The 21,649-nt window shown below is 47.3% G+C and overlaps 1 protein-coding gene across 1 annotated transcript in view; it reads right to left on the reverse strand.

Annotated features, from left to right (window-relative positions):
* The window catches only part of LOC144946574 (uncharacterized), a 42,624-nt gene extending 30,564 nt beyond the window's left edge, over positions 1–12,060 (reverse strand). The window contains exon 1 of the mRNA XM_078875588.1: positions 11,998–12,060. The gene's annotated coding sequence lies outside the window, so the exon portion shown is untranslated. The remainder of the gene's footprint in view (positions 1–11,997) is intronic.
* Positions 12,061–21,649: the final 9,589 nt, after the last annotated feature.

Genomic DNA, 21,649 nt, shown 5'->3' on the forward strand with positions numbered 1-21,649 from the left:
GTGAAAGGAACAGACGGTAAAGCTTCCTTTGCATACATCTTGCGAGAGTCAATTGACCCAAGATGTCTCTGCTGGAACAATGCAAGTTCTGTATCGCTCGACCACCCACTGTTGTGTGTGTGCGCGTGCCAGAAGCATCTCGTAGAAATATCCAGGATCAGAGGCAGCCTCGCTTGGTTTTGTCGTACGCATGCATGCGTGTTGAACTTCTTTCACACCGTACGTAGCCAACCGTGCTAATTGGAGATTGTTTCTAGATTTGAAGCTTTCGTGACTGCAAGGATTCATACTCTTAGGTTTTTTTCGGTAAAGTCACGTAGGTAAAAACTGTAAATCTAGCTGTGACGGTCCCACCTGATGGCGGAGACTTGTGTTGCCTCCGAAACGTCGTGCTATTATTTTTATTATTATTTATTTTTGGAGATTGTTGTTGAACGCCTGAAATAGGTCAGCTCTCCTATAAGGTTGCAGTCGCGTTCATGAATAACACGGCGTTATGCAAAACTCGCGTTATAATAAATAACGTAGGGGGGTAAAGCACAGTCAGCGATAACACGGTGAGATTCGTAGCGTCTAGAAGCATCCAGCAGCATCCCAACGTCTTGTGCGCCGTTATACCAAGTCAGCCGTACAACGGGGTATTCCTACTCGCGCGGCGTTGTTCCGTTCGTTTGGTCGCGTTATATCCAATTCGCATCCTGGTTATAAAGAAAAAAACAAGTATTCCATCGTAATACATTTATCGCGTTATATCCAATTGGCGTCAGGAAAACACGCGCCGTCATCGGAGAACGGACTGTGCAGGCTTCATTCAGCCGATTAGTCAAGGTCGATGTGAGTTATCCAATATTTGTCATTAGGAATCTCAGAAAGCGTATCGGGTCTTTCTGATTAGGAACTGCTATCATTGCCGCCCGTGCGTGATGTTTTCTCAATTAATTTTTAAATCCATGCCAATCGCGTCACGCGTACACGTGGCACAACAACTCTGAAGTCGATGCCGAGATGAACAAGGCATCTCACTGCATTGTTGTGGCCACACATGCGTGTGCACACACACACATGGCAGTGGTTTTAAATAGTTGCGTTGCACATGAAGGGAAACTGCAAAGGTGCAGTGATGCATTTCGTCGCGAGGTGAAAATTGCCGAAGTTTTTGCCCAATCCGGGGCCCCGGTGGCTCAAACAAACTTCGTGAACTACATCATGGGGCCGTCTTTTTGCCAGTATCAAAGTATAAAAAAGAAGAATAGGTTTTACCCTCTCAGGCAATAAAGCAGGTGTTAAGATGTTCAAGCGCCAACTCGACACCTGTTTTAACACCTATTTTAACACCTGTTTAAACACCTGTTTAACACCCGTTTTAACACCTGTTCCAACACCTGTTTTGACACCTGTTTAAACACCTGTTCCAACACCTGCTTTAACACCTGTTTTGACACCTGTTTTGACACCAGTTTTAACACCTGTTTTAACACCTGTTTTGACACTTGTTTTAACACCTGTTTTAACACCTGTTTTAACACCTGTTTTGACACCTGTTTTAACACCTGTTTTAACACCTGTTTTAACACCTGTTTTCCTACCAAAAAGGCTAAAAGGTCATTGTTATTTTTCATACTTTGATCATGGCAAAAAAAATGATCCCATGATATAGCTGCTCACCCTGAGCTATGAATGCTCTGACACGTGCATTGCCTTTGTGCTGTTCGTCTTATGGCGTCGTTCTCTGGTCTGACACTCGTGGTGAGACTAGGCCATGGAGAGGGCTGTCTCTGGTGTAGGCCAACCAGTTTCAAAGACAATTACATTTATACTGGTAGGAACCTCTTGGTTACACCAGCCCACAGGGGATTATTGTGTCCGTCGTGCAGGGAGGGGCTGGGTGGGGAGGGAGGGGCTGGTTGGGGAGGGGAGGGGCTGGGTGGGGAGGGTGGGGAGAGGCTGGGTGGGGAGGGGCTGGTCACCCCGTGGTGCCCTTATAAAACTCAACGTTTAACCCACTCACGCCGGCTTGTGCCCGCCCTCACAGTCGGGCATATTTGCCGAATACACCACGCCGCCGTTGACCCTGGCCATTGACCGAGCAACCCAGCGTTCCTACCAGCTCCCTCCGCAGGAATGTGTTCAGAGCACGCTTGTTTGCATGTGTTGCGTGTGGTTGATGCAGACTTGATTCCTTGCAAGATGTATGTACTTGGTTTTTGAACATCTTAAAACCTGTTTCATTGCCAAAAAGGATAAAAACCATTCTCACTTTTCACTCGTAAACTAAACTCAAATATTATTCTTGGTTCTTTCGGTAAAGTCACGTAGAAGGGAAATAATCAAATAATAAAAATAAAACAATAAATAAGTATAACCCGTAAAAACAAAGTTTTTCACTATAAATCCTTTATATGCGTGGCGGCGAACTTAATATAAAGGATTTAAAAATACATTCGCCTGTGGAGGACGCGGGGATCGATCCCGCGACCTTTGGCATGGGAAGCGAGGGCGCTACCAACTGCGCTACTCCGCCACGGCCAGTGGAGGGGTTACGCTCTGGGCTCTTACACTGTGACGTTCAGCCAAAGCCATGAATGCGTTCTATTTGAATATATGTAAAATTATTTTTTTTTGCCTAAAAAGTGTCAATTTTTGGGAATTTTTTTTCACGAACATTAATTGTCTCGCACAACGAGTCTGTGTGGAAAATGTCAGCTCGATTGGATCACGGGAAGTGGGTTAAAAAACGACCGAAAGATTTGCACGGTCGTAAGCAAGCAAGCACGCAAGCAAGCAAGCACGCAAGCAAGCGAACTTAATATAAAGGATTTAAAAACAATTTCCTTGCTGTGGGGTTCACACCTGGTGATGATTGCTTGTGTTGCAATCGAAACGTCGTGAGAATTTTATAGTTTTATTTTTATTATTTTATTATTTCCCTTCTACGTGACTTCACCGAAATAACCAAGAATATGAATCCCTGCAGTCACGAAAGCTTTAAAACTAAATTTAAACTCAAATGTATTTGCTCACACCACCACTGCCCTGCAAGAGGGAGCTTGCGAGGGCACCTACATGGACCATGCTGGCCTGCTCTTCCACACCAGTCAGACGTCTTGGACGAAGAAAGGTAAAAACCTATTCTTGTTTTTAAATCCTTTATATTAAGTTCACTTGCTTGCTTGCTTAGGACCGTGCAAATCTTTCGGTCGTTTTTTAACCCACTTCCCGTGATCCAATCGAGCTGACATTTTCCACACAGACTCATTGTGCGTGACAATTAATGTTCGTGATTTTTTTTCTCCAAAATTTTACACTTTTTAGGATAAAAATATTATATTTAATTACCAATTGCTTAATGCTGCCATGCAATCATCTGACCCATAGGTGGTAGCCATCTCAAGCCAGAGGACGAGAGGGCTCTAGCCGCCACGCATATAAAGGATTTATAGTGAAAAACTTTGTTTTTACGGCTCATACTTGTTCATTTCTGGCAATACCATGGGTGTTAAGGTGTTCAAACACCAAGGTAATACCTCTTGCAAGTCTGCATTAACCACACGCACATGCAAACAAACACGCTCTGATAGAATCCGCATTGTCTTTGAAACTAATTGAAGAAGTGGGAGTACTTTTAAATCTAGACTGAAATCTCATGTCTTTAAAACTGATTTTGTGTTTAAGTTTGTTTTCCTGCCCCCCCCACCTCCGATGATCACGGTTGGCTCCGTACGGTGCAAAAGAAGTCCAACGTGCACGCAACATACTCTTTAGTTCTTTCGGTAAAGTCACGTCGGTATAAAATAAATTAAATCAGGACGTTTCTGGCGCAACACAAGCGTCCATCATCAGGTGGGACAACCACAGCAAGAAGCAATTTGCCCACTTCAGCAATTGTGTCTTGCTGTGTGATGACGGACGCTTGTGTTGCACCCGAAACGTCGTGACTTCATTTATTTTATTCTCTACCTACGTGACTTTACCGAAAGAACCAAAGAATATCGAACCCTGCAGTCACGAAAACTTCAAATCTGGAGTGCACACGGCACCCACACTTCACCCCGCCACACGCGACCTGCAAGAAAATCACGACAACGAGCTCGTAACGCACTCGACGTAAAATCCCGACGGGCCAGAGACGGGATGGATTTAAGTAACTTCCCCCCCCCCCCCCCCCCCATTCTTCCCACCTGGCACGCCGGGAGATAGAATTGAACCGGGGGCCCTCGAGTTTGGAGGGTCAACGCGCTCACCACTGCACCGCCGTGGTGGCATCCCTTCGTCATTACCGGCACGGTACGTGCTCCGTAATTCTCTGTTTACGCGTGCAGATGCTTTACCTGACTACGCACGCAAAAATAGTAATGAGGCAGAAACATCGCAATAGTTTTTTTTTGCCGGCTTCAGCGATTCTGCACGTGACTGAACCCCGCTGGGCGATTAAACATCAACAGCAGCACTTTGTGTTGTTGCTGTTGTTGTGCCATCTACAGGTAGTGCCGTCCCTAGAGGTCCAGTTACGGCGAATCGGGGCGACTACCCCGGGCCCTGTGGTTTGGGGGGCCGCCCCCCCCCCCGCACTTCGACTTCACGGTGTCAGATGATCAATCAAGTATTTATTTCTATAGCACCATTTCGTGCAAAAGATGCAATTCAAAGTGCTGTACAAGTACAATAAAACATCGTTAAAAGACTAAATCGCAAGAACAATAAAAAGCAATTTCCATACAAAACAAAATTGCATTCTAATAAATTGCTAGCGAAGGCATATTAAAAAAAAACTATAAAAGTATCTTCAGTAAAAGCAAGTAAAAAAAGAAGTTAGTTTTTAGCTTCAACTTATAATTGCTTAATGTTTACGCAGCCCTCGGATGATGTAATACTGCCGGTTTAGTTTGGGGGGGAGGGGCGCGTTGTGGGATGTTCCCCCCTTTCCCCCATGGACGGCCCCCGTCTACAGGGAAAGACGACCTGAAGAAAGTCGATGCAGGAGGCCGGTTGGCTCAGAAGTCGCAGAGGTGAAGCGACACTGCTGAGAACCGGGGTCCGAACCAGAGGTCGCAAACGGGTTTTGATTCCTTACCCGTACCCGTACCCGGCCGCACCAGGGTCGCAAATGGGTACCCGTACCCGGCCCGAAATGAGTGACAAACGGTTACTCACCAGTGACTCACGGTCTACCCGTACCCGTACCCGGCCGCACCAGGGTCGCAAACGGTTACCCGTACCCGTACCCGGCCGGGTACGGGTAGCCGGGTATCGGGTAGGGTACAGGTATCGGGTACCCGGTTGCGACCTCTGGTTCGAACCCGGCAGATATCCCCGTGGTTACATCGGGGGTCTCACACGCAGCGAGTACATAGTCTGAGAGCGGCCACTATCAATGACTTCACACAAACACACAAACGCAAATCATGAGTTTCGATTTAAAGCTTTGGTGACTGCAGGGATTCATATTTTTGGTTCTTTCGGTAAAGTCACGTAGAAGGGAAATAATAAAAGAAAAAAGAAAAACCAATAAAATAATACAATTATTCAAATTAAACAAAAAAAATTCTCACAATAAAATGTTCACGACGTTTTTATTGCAACACAAGCAATCATCATCAGGTGTGATTGCTTGTGTTGCGATCGAAACGTCGTGAGAATTTTATCGTTAAATTTTTATTATTTTATTATTTCCCTTCTACGTGACTTTACCGAAAGAACCAAGAATACAAATCATGAGATTGCTGTCAAACTAGTCTGTGCGGACCTATTAGTGTTCTTCTCACGTGGTTCCCTCAATGCCTGCTTGTGTTTTCTCCGGCCTTTCTCGCTTCCTCCCGCATGAATGCAAACACTCGTTCGTGGACGTGGCCAAACATCCCGAAAATAGTTTTGGGGACTCGCTGAGGATTTCCTGGGTATATATCTAAGAGGCGACGCAGTGTAAATATACAACATTGTTTCACAAGTACAGTATTAAGTTTCGATTTAAAGCTTTCGTGACTGCAGGGATTCATCTTCTTGGTTCTTTCGGTAAAGTCACGTAGAAGGGAAATAATAAAATAATAAAAAGTAAACATTATAAAATATTTGATTATGTTTATTATGTTTTATTTTTTTTTATTTTATTATTTCCCTTCTACGTGACTTTACCGAAACAACCAAGAAAAAGTACAGTATTGCCTCGGTATGTAACGATGCATTCATTAACTTTGATTAGTACGCTCATGATATATGGATCAAGTGATGCGTGTAGAAACTGATTGATTTGATCACATTCATATGCAAATGATGTTGCATTGACGCTCGTGAAGAACAGAAGCTAAAAACAAGAAAAGAAAAAACCCCACACAACTGAGAAAATCGAGAAAAGGCAGGTTTGTTAATTAAATTAAAAAAGTGGCATTGCACTCACAACGCAATCGAACCCTGACGATGCGTAGACAACGTACCGACAGGAACACACAGTCCACAAAAAGACAATAATTGATTTTATTTTAATTATTCATCTGAATCACGAGAATATATTGAGTCGCTGGCGTGGAAAGTGGGCGAAACGCCGAGTAAGCGGGTGTGGAAGGGTCACAAGCGCCCTGGCGATTTGATGAATTTCCAATGATTCATGGCCAGCAATTGAAGCTGGACAATTTCTCTGTCTTCTTGGTTCTTTCGGTGAAATCACGTAGAAAGGAAATAATAAAAGAATTAAAATTAAACATAATAAGATAAAATTCTCACGACGTTTCGGCCGCAACGCAAGCAGCCGTCCTCAGGTGAAGAACAGGTCTGTCGGAAAGACAGCGTCCTAATAAAACATTAGGACGCTGTCTTTCCGTCGTGAGAATTTTATCTTATTGTTTGATTTTTATTATTTTATTATTTCCCTTCTACGTGACTTTACCGAAAGAACCAAGAAGACGAATCCATGCAGTCACGAAAGCTTTCAATCGAAATGTATTTCTCTGCCATTGGTGTGAATGCGGTGGCCGCTCATGGCTGTCTGAGTAACACACAACACACACCCGAATGTATGATGAATGGATCGTTACGCACGTGAGTCGATGCATGTGTGTGAAGCTTAATACAGTATACATCCATCCATTGATCGATTGACAGAGGCCAGCCAGCCTCTGTATGGATGCAGAGCTTCTATCGCATCGTAAGTAACCAACCGTGCTAATATGGCCTCTCCGTATGCTGTATAGTGGTGATGATGATGATAATAATTGACGCATGCATCCAGGAAAGTCACGCTGAATCGCAGGACTTTGCCAGCAGGGCTCTGCAACTGGATTCTTATTTCAAGATATTTTCAACCAATTTGTGAGTTATGTTTATTTATAGATTTGAAGCTTGTGTTTATTATTATTGTTCACGTGGAGGCGACAACACTCGATCCCCGCACAGATGGACACAGATGGCGATTGGTCCACTTCCATCACTGCCGCCCCCAAGAGAAGGGAGCTTCGCAAAGCCTCTGCCGTTGCCCACGGGGAAGGGAGCTTCGCAAAGCCTCTGTCGTGATCCACCAACCCGTCGCCTCCACGTCACCTGCTGTATACCCCTAGTTACACTCCCTAATACCTGGAAACAGAGTGGAAAGGTTAAAGGCGCAGCCCTGCAATTGCTTGCTCGCGCCATTGCCGGTCAAAGGGCTTCCGCTAGAGGGAGCTCTAGAGAGCCCTTGGCTCGAGGGTGTTTTGGCCTACTCTTCTTATATTTTGCATTTAACCCGAAGGTATAAAGCCCCCTTTTTCAGAAGCGACCTGGCCAGTGATGACAGCTCAACGAAGTGGCTTATCACGTGCAAATTTTATAGCAGCCAAATACTCCGAACGCAACATTTATTCTAAATGTGGAGGGAAAAAACCAGAGGGCCCGGAGAAAAATCCACGCAACCACTGAGAGAGAGAGAGACGCAAACTTCAAATATACAGCAGCAGCAGGCGTCAGGGTCGGGATTGAACCCACGACCTCCTGTATACCAGGCGAGGTAGTTAACATCTCCTAGCCACTTTGGCGCCCTTCCTTACAAACTGGCCAGACGTCTTGGAAGAGCCGGCAGTACTCACACTTTACCCCACCACACGGAAACCTGCCGATCGGCTAACTGCGGTGCCCTCATTAACGTTGCTGGGAGGATGTAGGCAGCAGCGATTTCAGAAACTCGCCCCATTGTTTCTACTGCCGCGCCGGGAGATCGAAATCGAACCGGCGGCCTCTGGGTCGCGCGTTCAGTTGTGCTGAGGTGCAGCACCCTAGGTGGAGCACCCCAGTGCCTACCTCAGTCAGGCTGCGATTGATGATTCGAGCACTCACCGATTGCACTCCGACCACTCGCACAAGGGAAAGTCCGTCACCTCCCTATCACTCGTCTCCAGCTAATACCACTACAGTGGTCACTCTCCCCGTGACACTTCACTCGTTGATTCGTCCACCCACGTTGGGATCTCGTGCCTACCAGGCTGTTTCGTCTCGTCCACCACGCTGCGTGCAACCATCACACTGCAGGTCACAACAAACCCACCCACCCACTCTCCACCCACTCACTCACCATACTGCAGGTCAAAACAACACTCTCTCTCTGCTTATTCCCATGCACTGCTCCGCTTCGGACTTCCCTCCTCCCATCGTCTATTTTCCTAAGATCTTCGAACAGCAATAACCTTGCTAAATAGCAATAACCTTGCTCAAAATCTGTTAAACCTTGCTAAATTCAAGAAACACGCGAACATCCACTCTGTCACAACTCTGATCGCGCTCGGTGTTATGAGCCACCTGGCTCCGCTTTGTCCTGCAACCGTGACATTAACGAGCGTGACGAGGAACGACGTAACACCCCATTCTACTCATCGCGACCTTCTGGAAGCGTCGCACGAAGTGGCTAACGAGCCCATCGCGAAAGTCCAACGCTCTGCAAATGTGCAACTGCACGGTCACAAAGCACAGAGCCGGGGCCCTTCGCCTCCGCCGCCAGCCGTCCACAAACACGTGCAGGAAGGGCAAAGGTCAAGACACCCTGGCTGGCACGTTTCCTGGCAGCCCCAGAGAGCTTTTTTTTAGTTTTAAACAAAACAAAAAAAATATCTCGACCCAAGAGAGAAAGAAAGCGAGAGAGAGAGAAAGAGAAAGAGGAAAGACCCCCAGCTCTCTTTAAAACGAAAACAAAATATGCGCAAATACTGAACTCTATTTAAGACTTAAACAGGAGCATTTCTCCACAACTGTGGCTGTCCGCATGTTGAGGCTATTTGTAATTACTGGCGAAACGTCACGGTAGTCAAATTGTAAATGTTGTAGTTGGTTTACTCTCCAACACACAACTGGTGAGCGATGAACTAGTATACTACACTATACACTACACTATACACTACACTATACACTACACTATACACTACACTATACACTACACTATACACTACACTATACACTACACTATAATTGTAAATGTTGTAGTGGGTTTACTCTCCAACACACAACCGGTGAGCGATGAACTAGTATAGTACACGATACACTACACTATACACTACACACGGCACTATATAGTACACTATGCACTACACTATACACTACACTATATGCTACACTATACACTACACTATACACTACACAATAATTGTATATGTTGTAGTGGGTTTACTCTGCAACATACAACCGGTGTGCTGTACTAGTACAGTAACGAATGTTTTGTTTACGTTGCAAACCTTACTAATTGGCTGTGTCGGGTGGTAGTAGGTTTAACGACGCATTATATTTACGCGATCTAACCCAAAAAGCTCTATTATGGACTCAACTAAACGATTAACTCTTTTGTATTTTACCAAGTAAGGCCCACAAGCGACCTGGCCACAAAGTATAGCTTAACAAAGTAGCTCATCATCATGTGGACATTTATAGCAGTAACCAAATGCTCTAAACGAGTGATGTTGATTCTAAACGTGGAGGCAAAATCCGGAGAACTCGGAGAAAGATCTACTCTAGCACGGGGGGAGAGAGACACCGCAAACTCCAAATATACAGCAGCAGGCGTCAGGGTCTAGATCGAACCCACCACGATCTCCTGCGTACCGGGCGAGGTAGTTAACATCTCCTCGTCACCGTGATGATGATGATGCTGAGAGAGAGACACGCAAACTCCACAAATATACAGCAGCAGGCGTCAGGGTCTAGATCGAACCCATCACGATCTCCTGCGTACCGGGCGAGGTATTTAACATCTCCTCGTCACCGTGATGATGATACTGAGAGAGAAACACGCAAACTCCACAAATATACAGCAGCAGGCGTCAGGATCTAGATCGAACCCATCACGATCTCCTGCGTACCGGGCGAGGCATTTAACATCTCCTAGCCACCGCACACATTGGCGGTGAAACACATCGGAGGGGCAACAATCATTGTAGATCATTGGAGAGCGGCCGAGGGGTCGCGACGATTTCTCCCACCATGCCCGCCACAGTCACACAACGAGCGCGGGGCCTCTGCGTTGGCATTTGCTCCGCGAAATGTAAACAAAACAAGATCGCGGTGCAGCCCTGAAACTGCTTTGCTCTACCCCAGCGTTCTTCACTCCTTATTCAGAGACGGCGGGGGTCGGTCGGGGGGCACTTTGGCCGATAAGACATCATCAGTGTGAGGGCCGCCACACTATTTGAAACCATTGGGGGGTTTACAGCAGCACGAAGGGACGGCACTAAAGGCCACCAGGGTCCGTCCAACACCGCGTCCACGACGCCGCTGGGCCGAAGGGCCTCTTTGCAACTCGATCGAACTCTACAAAATAAGTGCAAATTATTATAATTATGAGAATCTCTCCGGAGGGTGTATTCGCCTAACTCTTCTAAAGCTGGCCAAAGACGTCTTTCAGAGGGGAAAAACACAACGGGAATAGCGAGACACACTTATAATAATTATTATTATTCGAATTCACGCCACCACACGCGACACGCTGATCCGTTAACCGCGGTGAATCCACGCGCAACTGCTGGGATGAACAGAGGCGGTGAAGGGACAGAGGGAGGTGTGAGAAGGGGGGTTGGCTGTTGATTGAAGAAATTTGCGCCGTTGTTGCAACTGCCGCTGCCGGGAGATGATCAACAAAGTTCGAGGTTAAAACTGAACTTTGGGTGCTGGTGCATGCAGGAGCGTCCCTCTAGCAACGACCGTCCCAGTAACGAGGTCCTCTCCTCGGCGTGGCGAGCGAGACCCGCGCGCACAACAAACGCATCTCGCAGCCTCGACCGGCGATTAGTTGAGACAGGCAGCAAATATATCATCTAGATTTGAGGCTTTCGTGACTGCAAGGATTCATACTCTTAGTTATTTCGGTAAAGTAATGTAGGTAAAAAATAAAATTAAAATTAATACAAAATAAAATAATAAAAATCACGACGTGACTTTACCGAAAGAACTAAGAGTAGAAATATATCATCGTCGTCACGATCCATGGGCAGACAGCCCAGTAGGTGCCCACTGCACTCGCCGTTCCTCTGCCAATGTGCTCAGTAGCGATGCGTCAATCTGGCACCAATCAAGAATGTAGCGTCGGAATGCGATGTGCACTGATATTCTTCATTGATGTCTAGCGACTTGCTTCCCTTTGCTCTCTCGACCTTTGCATCGCTGTCGTTAGTTGTTGCCGTGTTTGTCGTCGCAGCTCGCTAACTCACCCGCCCGCCCGTCCCTCTGCTCGAGATCTGTCACAAAGAACTTCATAGCTCATCGGATTCCGCCCAGGATCAATACAGATTCTGAATTCTGATTACGAATCGCAACGCCGCAGAGACGACTTAGCTCCAACAACAACAACGACGACGACAACAGAAACATCGAGACTTACCATCGCCCCAGAGCTGAGCAGCGAGAGAGCGCGGGAGGAGTGTAAATTCAAACGCAATTCGCTGGCATCGTTTTTTCTTGGTTCATTCATAAAAAATGAAAGCCACCAAGAATGTTCTTTTCATACAGAACCAACTCCGCTGCTGCTGCTTCTGCTGCTGCTGCTGCTTCTGATGTTGCTACCTCGAGGCGCCGTGGATCTCCGTCCACTCGTTCCAATCCCACGGGGCGGACGCCCGCTCCGACGTTTGCGTGTTTCTTTCCCGTCGTCTTCTTTGCACTTTGGCCGCAGAAGTTACAAAAAAAACCACATACAACAGAGATACAGAAACGAAACGGCCGGGGCAGTCGAACGAAAGCGATGACGACGACGCTGCTGCTGCTGCTGATGATGATGCTGGTGCTGGTGATGACGATACAAAGGTTGTTCCCGCGGTCACCAAACAGCGGTGAGCTGTGAGAGGCCACGCGCCCGTTCAGACGATCCGGAGGTCCATCGATGCAAAACGAGCGGCGCAAAACTCCCCGAGGACGAAATGGGCGAGATCACAGGAGTGGCTCAGCGTGATCCGACTCAGACTTGCGATGATTCAGCGCCTCCCCCCCCCCCCCGAACGCCGTTGGCCGCGTGCGGGAGCGAAAGTAAGTTCGGCACGCGGTTGAGCTACGTACGGTGCAGAAGAAGTTCCGCACGCACGCTGCTCGCCTGCGCAGTCGCCTGCACTGAGTCTCAATGGTACCTCGACACTTCCCTTATAAACGACCCCCCCCTCTCTCTCTCTCCCTCTAGCTGCTCCCAACCCCCCACCCTCCCCACCACGGCTCCCCCACGCGCCCTGCACCCCACACAGCTCCCCTAACCCCCCCCCACAACTACCCTAACCCCCCCAAAACTCCACTAACCCCCCCAACAACTTCCCCTAACCCCCCCCCCCACAACTCCCCTAACCCCCCACAACTCCCCCAAACCCCCCCACTCCCCCTATACCCCCCCCACAACACCCCTAACCCCCCCCCCCACAACTCCCCTAACCCCCCACAACTCCCCCAACCCCCCCCCACTCCCCCTATACCCCCACAACACCCCTAACCCCCCCCCCCCACAACTCCCCTAACCCCCCCGACAACACCCCTAACCCCCCCCCCCACAACACCCCTAACCCCCCCCCCCACAACACCCCTAACCCCCCTCCCCCTACCGCCGAGGCCGCTTTCACGACGAGGGGATCCCAGTGGGGGCAGCAGGAGCAGCAGGAGCAGCAGGAGGGGGAGGGCCTCAGCCAGATGTTGCCTATTAAGTGCTCACAATTTTCTGTATTTTTTTCTCGTTTTTGTTGTTGTTGTTAAATGCGCGTTTATTTTGTTTGTAACGTCGACAGAGATCTTACCTCGTCTTCTATATTAAGTTGTATAGCGCCTTGAGATTGCTAATTGTAATGGCGTATGGCAGCAGCAGCAGCAGTCACTAAATAATTTATCCTTTTATTAACCGATGGCTCTTTTTCAATGGATCTTGCGAGCCTTTTCAAGTGTACGGATCTCTATGCAAGTTATTTATTTGCCTATTCGAGGAGAGTGCGGGGGTGTCTCGCTGACCCCGTGCCCCGAAAGGACATCCGTGTAAAAAGAGCTTCATAGCTCATCGGATTCCTCGTGCAGTCTCAATAAACATTCTGATTCTGACTCACGAAAAAGGCACAGAATCGAAGCCAATGGAGACCGAAAATCAGAGGGCAGTCGAATCCGTGAAATACTGGGACAATGATTCTCAACACTGGGACAATGATTCCACTGGTCAACTCAATTTTTATGGCATAAGCTATTCCAACGGGTTTAAGGTAATTTTGGGGTGCTGATTCCAAATCTGGCATCAGTTTTTGTCTGTCACATCAGGTTTTTGAGATATCAAATATTGCATTTTCAATAAAAACTGCAAAAAAATATTAAATAAATGTGGATATCTACATAAAATGATATTGTAAACCAGAGGTGTGGACTCGAGTCATGTGACTTGGACTCGAGTCAGACTCGAGTCATGAATTTGATGACTTGCGACTCGACTTGGACTTGCATAACAATGACTTTGTCCCACCTATGAGATGTGGACTCGAGTCATGTGACTTGGACTCGAGTCAGACTCGAGTCATGAATTTGATGACTTGCGACTCGACTTGGACTTGCATAACAATGACTTTGTCCCACCTCTGTTGTAAACACACTATCCTAAAAATACAGCACCATATTTTAACACTAAAGCAGTCACTGACTCGCAACAACTTGCAATCATAAGTGACAGAGTTAATTTCGGGTAAAATCAATGAAAATGGGGTATGCCGATAGCATTAAAATGGGATGTGATAGAGCAAATCTCAGATCAGATTTGGAATCAGCACCCTGAAATTAGTCTAAAACAGCTGCAAAAGTCCAGGCCAGAAAAAATAGATTTTTTTTGTTGACCAGTGTTCTCAATACTGGGACGACAGATTCTTAGTAGTAGATGTAGTTTTTTCCCCCATATTATATCACACTACCAGCTATAATAATCGATGCCTCGAGTTTCCTGGCTGGCTGCTGACTGGGCTACTCTGCACCCCAACAGTGACTTCTACCTTTAGTGGCTGCGGAGCCGTTGCCACCGAAACTAGCTGGGTAACTGGCTGCTCGCGGACTTTTTTCGTGGACCAAGGAAGAAGAAGAAAGAAGAAAAAAAGAAGTTTGGAAGGCATTTAATAGAAAGCGACAGCGAAGACGTGGAAGCGACGACTACAGAAGAGTGAAACTATAAAACTAAATATTATTGGTTCTTTCGGTAAAGTCACGTAGAAGGGCAATAATAATAAAATAATAATAAATAAAACAATAAAATTCTCACGACGTTTCGATTGCAACACAAGCAATCATCATCATCAGGTGTGAAAACCACAGCAAGAACATTTTATTGCTGTCGTGAGAATTTTATTGTTTTTATTTTTATTATTTTATTATTTCCCTTCTACGTGACTTTACCGAAAGAACCAAGAATATGAATCCCTGCAGTCGCGAAAGCTATAAATCGATATAAAGCTAAACTTTGTCTTTTACCAGTTAAGGGCCACTGAGCTATGTAATTCTTTTTCATCAGCGACCTGGCCGCAAATGAATGCTCAACGAAAGTGGCTTATCACGTGGAAATGTCTAGCAGCCAAATACTCTAAACGCGTGTTTCTAAATGTAGCCGGGGAAACCCGGAGGACGCTAAGAAAAATCCACGCGACCACTCCAAATATGCAGGCGTCAGGGTCGGGATCGAAGCCACGACCTCCTGTATACCAGGCGACGTAGTTAACATCGCCTAGCCACCGTGGCACCCAAATGGACCGCGATCCATTTGAAATAGTTCGAACTTTACCTTTTGTGCTGCTATTCACGTCACTATTTCTCCAGAATGGTGTTTAAATCATATAAAATACATGAAAAGCCTCGCGATTAAAACTATATTGGCATTGTACCATTACATAAAACAGCCAATCACCTTTAGAGTACATAATGATTGTGGGAAGGGCAGGAAATATGACAGCTGTCATTTATTTTCCGTTACAGAGCAACGGATTGCCTGCGCTCGCTGACTTAAATACACATATTGTGTTGATTCAGCTGCATGGGCAGAGGAGTGCATCACGTACAAACTATGTACGTCGAACTTCTTTCGCACCGTACGTAGTCAAGCGTGCTAATCCAACACAGTGATGCAACTGCGCCCGCTTTGTTGAGATGTTACTATCTTTGGAGGGGGAGGGGTGCAGGTTGGATGTGGTGATGTTGAAACGAGCAAGGCAGGATGAGCTGCACATTCATATGTCGCAGAGTATTTACGACTTAGACTGATAAAACTTAGGTTTTATGATTTGTACTGTCTGCAGATATGCATGGCACACACTCAGGCAAACGAAACTAGTGAGATGGTAGCAATCCATCAATATGCCTTCGTACGTATGTTGAACTTCTTTCGCACCGTACGTAGCCAACCGCGCCAATCGGAGATGCGGGATTAGAATCGCACTGTGATTATATTAGATAATTAGACTCATAGTGTCATTATTTTAGATAATTAGACTCACACTGTGATTATATTAGATCATCAGAATCGCGTTGTGATTATAGTCGATAATTAGAATCACGCTGATTATATTAGATAATTATAATTAGTGATTATATGAGATAATTAGAATCACACTGTGATCACATTAGATATTAGAATCGCAATGTGCTCGTGTGTGTAGATGCGGCACGTGGCTGCCTGTAACCCAGCACTGTGGAGGCAGCAGCGGGGGTTGATGGATCACCGCTCACATAACAACAACAACAACCGCCATTCGCCACTAAGTGGCGGTGACGTCACCACGACGCTTGTGCCAGGTTATGTGCACCTTGAGGCCATGTGAAGTGTCGAACGCCCGCTGACAGGAGGTCACGGGGCAGACCCAGGTGCCACGGGCCGACTGACTGAGATGACTGGCTGATGCACCACCTGTACCCCAGGCTGTAGCAACTTGCTGTGCTTTAGCTCGTTGTTGTGAGCGTCGCTCCTCCGCCCTCTGTTGTTGTTGGAGGGCGACTGCCTCCAACTGCCCAGTAGCATCCTTCACGAGCCTCCTCCACAGAGGCCGATCTTGACACCGCTGGTACCAGTCATCGGCAATTCCACTCAGCTTCACGTCCTCCTGTACTACATCACTCCATCTCTTTTCTAGCCCGTGCCGCGCCCGCTTAGCCCCCTCGATCCGGCCGAACAAAAGCTGTTTAGGCATGCGGTGGCTGGGCATGCGGGCTACATGACCCAGCCAACGCAGCCTTGCCTGCCGGAGGAGCTCACCGATGGGACCTTGACCAGATCTTTCAAGGATTTGTGAGCTCCTCACACAATCCAGCCTGGTTAAACACAGGATGGATCGTAGGCAGGCCAGCCTAAAGGTTTCCAACCGGCGCAGATGCTCCATTAGGGGGGTCCACGTTTCGCAAGCGTAGAGAAGGGAGGGAATGACCGTGGACGAGAAGACCTGAAGCTTCGTGCGGAGCGACAGACCAGGTAGCTTCCACACAGCGTTACGCAACCGATGAAAAGATATTGCCGCTCGACTGATTCGGAGTGAGACCTCTGCTGATAAACTGGAGCCGGTCATAAGCACACTGCCCAGGTATGGGAAACTCTCCACTCTCTCCACAACTGCCCCATCACCGATTGGGAGTTGTGGGGGTGGAGTGTCCGATGGTACAAAATACCCAGACACACACACGCGGACACACACACAGACACACGCACACACACACAGACACACACACAGACGCACACACAGACACAACAAAGACAAAGATCCCCTGTATAACCTTAACAGACTGTAGGGGCAAGTGCTGTTAGCGAGCACCTATGAAGGCCGGAACGGTACACGAGGGGGTGGGTGGCCAGCACCACGCCCGACACACACGCACACGCAAACACACGTGTTGGTGCCAAACTCCCATCCCGTGGGCGTCGAGGAGGGGACGTACCCCTGACTCGCCACGAGAATGCGGCACAGCAAAACAATGTCGACGCCACTCGTTCCACGTGCGTGGGATACGTCCGTCCGTCGAACTTCTTTCGCACCGTGCGTAGCCAACCGCGCTGATCGGAGGTGCAGGGGAAGGACAAAAAACGCAACACAAAAGGCAGTTCTGAAGAAATCTAATCTCGATTTAAAAGTGCATAAGAAATGGGTAAGGGGCTGTCCATAAATGACGTCACGGACCTGGGGGGGGAGGTCAGACATTTGTGACGATGTGTGACGAGGGGGGTGGGGGGGTGAGAAATGTGACGTCACATCAAAATGCGTAACTTTAAATAAATATAGACAACACGTTCTTCTTAATTAAATAGACTTTTTAATAAATGTTTCTCCTACAACATCAGAGTGCAGCGCCACATAAAATACGCACTGCAATGACAATAGTTTAAAGCGATTTGAAGCATTATGGGAACCTCATTTGCCAGTAAAAATATGATAATTTGTTTTTTACCCTTCTATCTGGCAACAAAAGCATGTTTTATTTTGGGGGGGGGGGCAGAGCTTTGTGACGTCATATTTGAGGGGGGGTCTGACTTTTTGTGACGCCGTGTGACGAAGGGGGGGGGGGGGTCAAAAATCGTCCAAAATCGCGTGACGTCATTTATGGACGGCCCCTAACTAGGATAGAAGGTGGGAAGGGTAGGGAAGGTTGATATGATAACCTCGCACGCGTGGTTATTCTACAGGTGCCCCGGTTTCCCCCCCGTGAAACACTCGTCGATTGGCTGAAAGCATCTTAGTCATTTTTGTTACTTAACACTTTCATGACTGCAGGAATTCATATGATTTGGTTCTTTTGGTAAAGTCACCTTAGATAGAAAAATAATGAAAAGAAAGTGAATCAAAATTATATGATTTTAATTTATATTATTTTATTCACTTTATTTTTTATATTATATTTTTATCTACGTGACTTTACCGAATTAACCAAATAATACATCTCAGTAATGTTTAGAGAACCGCAGAGCTCGGCCACGGGCTCGACGTTTGGCTGCTGTTGCTGCTGCTGGTGCTGCTGGTGCTGTAGGTGCTGTAGGTGTTGCTGTTGCTGTTGGTGCTGTAGGTGCTGTAGGTGTTGCTGGTGCTGTAGGTGCTGTAGGTGCTGTAGGTGTTGCTGTTGCTGTTGGTGCTGTAGCTGCTGCTGGTGCTGTTGGTGCTGTAGCTGCTGTTGGTGCTGTAGGTGTTGCTGGTGCTGTAGGTGCTGTTGGTGCTGTAGCTGTTGTTGGTGCTGTAGGTGTTGCTGGTGCTGTTGGTGCTGTAGGTGCTGTAGGTGCTGCTGGTGCTGCTGGTGCTGTAGGTGTTGCTGGTGCTGTTGGTGCTGTTGGTACTGTAGCTGCTGTAGGTGCTGTAGGTGCTGTTGGTGCTGTTGGTGCTGTAGGTGTTGCTGGTGCTGTTGGTGCTGTAGGTGCTGTAGGTGTTGCTGGTGCTGTAGGTGCTGTAGGTGCTGTTGGTGCTGTTGGTGCTGTAGGTGTTGCTGGTGCTGTTGGTGCTGTAGGTGCTGTAGGTGTTGCTGGTGCTGTAGGTGCTGTAGGTGCTGTTGGTGCTGCTGGTGCTGCTGTAAGTGCTGCTGGTGCTGTTGGTGCTGTAGGTGCTGTTGGTGCTGTTGGTGCTGTAGCTGCTGCTGGTGCTGTTGGTGTTGTAGCTGCTGTTGGTGCTGTAGCTGCTGTTGGTGCTGTAGGTGTTTCTGGTGCTGTAGCTGCTGTTGGTGCTGTAGCTGCTGTTGGTGCTGTAGGTGTTTCTGGTGCTGTAGGTGCTGTTGGTGCTGTTGGTGCTGCTGGTGCTGTAGGTGCTGCTGGTGCTGTTGGTGCTGTAGGTGCTGTTGGTGCTGTTGGTGCTGTTGGTGCTGTAGGTGCTGCTGGTGCTGTAGGTGCTGCTGGTGCTGTTGGTGCTGCTGTAGGTGCTGTAGGTGCTACTGGTGCTGTCGCCTTCCCGCTGGCCTGTGGGCTGCGCCTCCTGGCGCCCCTCTCGGAGGGCGAGCGACGTGCTGCTGAGTGCTGCGGCTGGGTGTTACGAGTTGTTGAAAATGTTGAAACGGGTGCGTTGTACAATTATTGAAACTGTTCAAATATGGTGCGCTTATACGGTGCGGTCCATTTGTCAATACACCGCTGGAATACAGGCGCGCGGGGGCGGGCGAGGGGGGGGGCATTTCACATCCGAACAAATAAACAAATTCAAGCGCTTTATCCGGTTCCAGATGGAGATTCACCAGCCATAGAAAAATCTGCGCAGCCCACGCACAAATAATGATGCAAATATGTATGTTTAAAAAAAAGTGTCTTAATCAGCAACCCTTTGCAGGAATCACAACATGCTGTGCATGTCAAGATGAGATCACCATTCTTCTGCACATTCTGCATGCAGCTTTGTGATGGCCAACGGCTGAGAATAGCCGATTTATCGTGGCTTAAAAAAAAAATTAAGCAGCAGACAACAGGGCTAAACTAAAACTTAACTTTTTTTTTACCAGGTAAGGCCCACTGAGCTTTATAGTTCTTTATCAGAAGCGACTTGACCACAAATATTAGCTCAACGAAGTGTGTTATCACGTGGAAATGTATATCAGCCAAATACTCTAAATGTACGATGTTGATTGTAAATGTGGAGGGGGGAAACCACAGGACCGGCAGAATAATCCACGCGACCACGGGGAGAGAGAGAGAGACGCAAACTCCAAATATACAGCGGACATCAGGGTCGGGATCGAACACACGACCTCCTGTATACCAGTTAAAATCTCGCCACCGTGGCAAAAATATGCCGGCTTCAACTTTATTAGAAATCATCAGTACTGTATAGCCATGGACTTGTAGAGAGCAGCCCTCTTCTTCCCACACTGCGGGGAACCAATTCAGCAAAGCATGGTGGGTTTTTATTGGGGTGGTTGCACGCGTGCACAGCTCCCCGCTGGCCATGATGTCCGACGTTTCGCACCACAACGTTCCAGGACCTTCTGCGGGGATTTCAGCGGAGCTAGCCGCACATTCTCCCTCGGTTATCAGCAGCAGCCGGGAAACTTCATATAATCGATAAAAGTGGGTGTCCTTAAAGACCATGCGGTTGGTATCCCACCGTGGCATAGGCGACCCAGAGTTTTGGTCAGTGTCGGTGGCTTTAAGCAGACCGCGCAGGTGCATTGCTGCGTTCATTTCACGTTCATCTGTTGGGTTGATGATGTCACCGAAAAGTATCGATCATCTTGTTGATCGATACTTTTTGCGCCACGTTGCGTTCGTGCGGCAATTGAAGGCCGACGTTTCGGCTTGCACGCGCCGGGACACCCTTCGTCGGGCGGTTTGGCGCGGAGATCACGTGTTCCCGAGAGACGGCGGGTTTGGGAGACTCTGCGAGTTTCTTGCGTGCAACGGATGCGTTCGATCTGGGGGCCCCGGTGAAGGTTTATGATGGAGGCCTGAGGCTGACGGGAGGAAAGGGCCGAAGTGTGCACAATGGTGATCAGAATCTTAATTTCTGCTGAAGAAATACAATGATCCGTGAAACTTGTTTTTTTTTCTTCTTCTACACGGATGTCCAGTTAGGGGGCAGGTGAGAAAGTTACAACGACAGTACGCAAAAAAATGATAGTACGTATTGCACAGTAGAGGAAAGGTAAGTATATCACTATACATAACAATACAGTATGTACGTTCAAATTGCATAAGTACATCGAATTGTTATCTTGGCCTTAAGGCAGCAAAACAAGAGCAAATAACATTCCCAAACCACACTAAGATAACACGCGCAATAAAATAGAACTATCGATGCAGGGGTAAGGGTCAACGTTACAATATAATTACATATTGCAAACAATACGAAGTCATCGGGCATATTTAAATATTTACAAATGTAGAAATGTATTCGACTCACGGTAGAATCGTCAAATATAAAATCACTACATTACATTCTAGATTTGAAGCTTTCGTGACTGCAAGGATTCATATTCTTAGGTTTTTTCGGTAAAGTCACGTAGGTAAAAAAAAATTAATATAATTAAAATAAAATAACAATCACGACGTTACGGAGGCAACACAAGCTTCCGTCTTCGTGCTGTGACGGTTCCACCTGAAGACGGAAACGTCGTGATTGTTATTTTATTTTTATTTCACTAAATTACACTCATTTCTTAAAGCATAATGTTGTCTCCCCAGCTTTAGCGGGCCGTGGCAAAGTCGTGAACGCTGCCGCACCGTTCTTCTAAGACAAATGAGCAATTGCCGATGCCTGCACAATCCTCCAACATGCAATGGAGGACC

The sequence above is a fragment of the Lampetra fluviatilis genome, chromosome 41, assembly GCF_964198595.1.
Source record: "Lampetra fluviatilis chromosome 41, kcLamFluv1.1, whole genome shotgun sequence".
In the NCBI taxonomy this organism is placed as follows: domain Eukaryota; kingdom Metazoa; phylum Chordata; class Hyperoartia; order Petromyzontiformes; family Petromyzontidae; genus Lampetra; species Lampetra fluviatilis.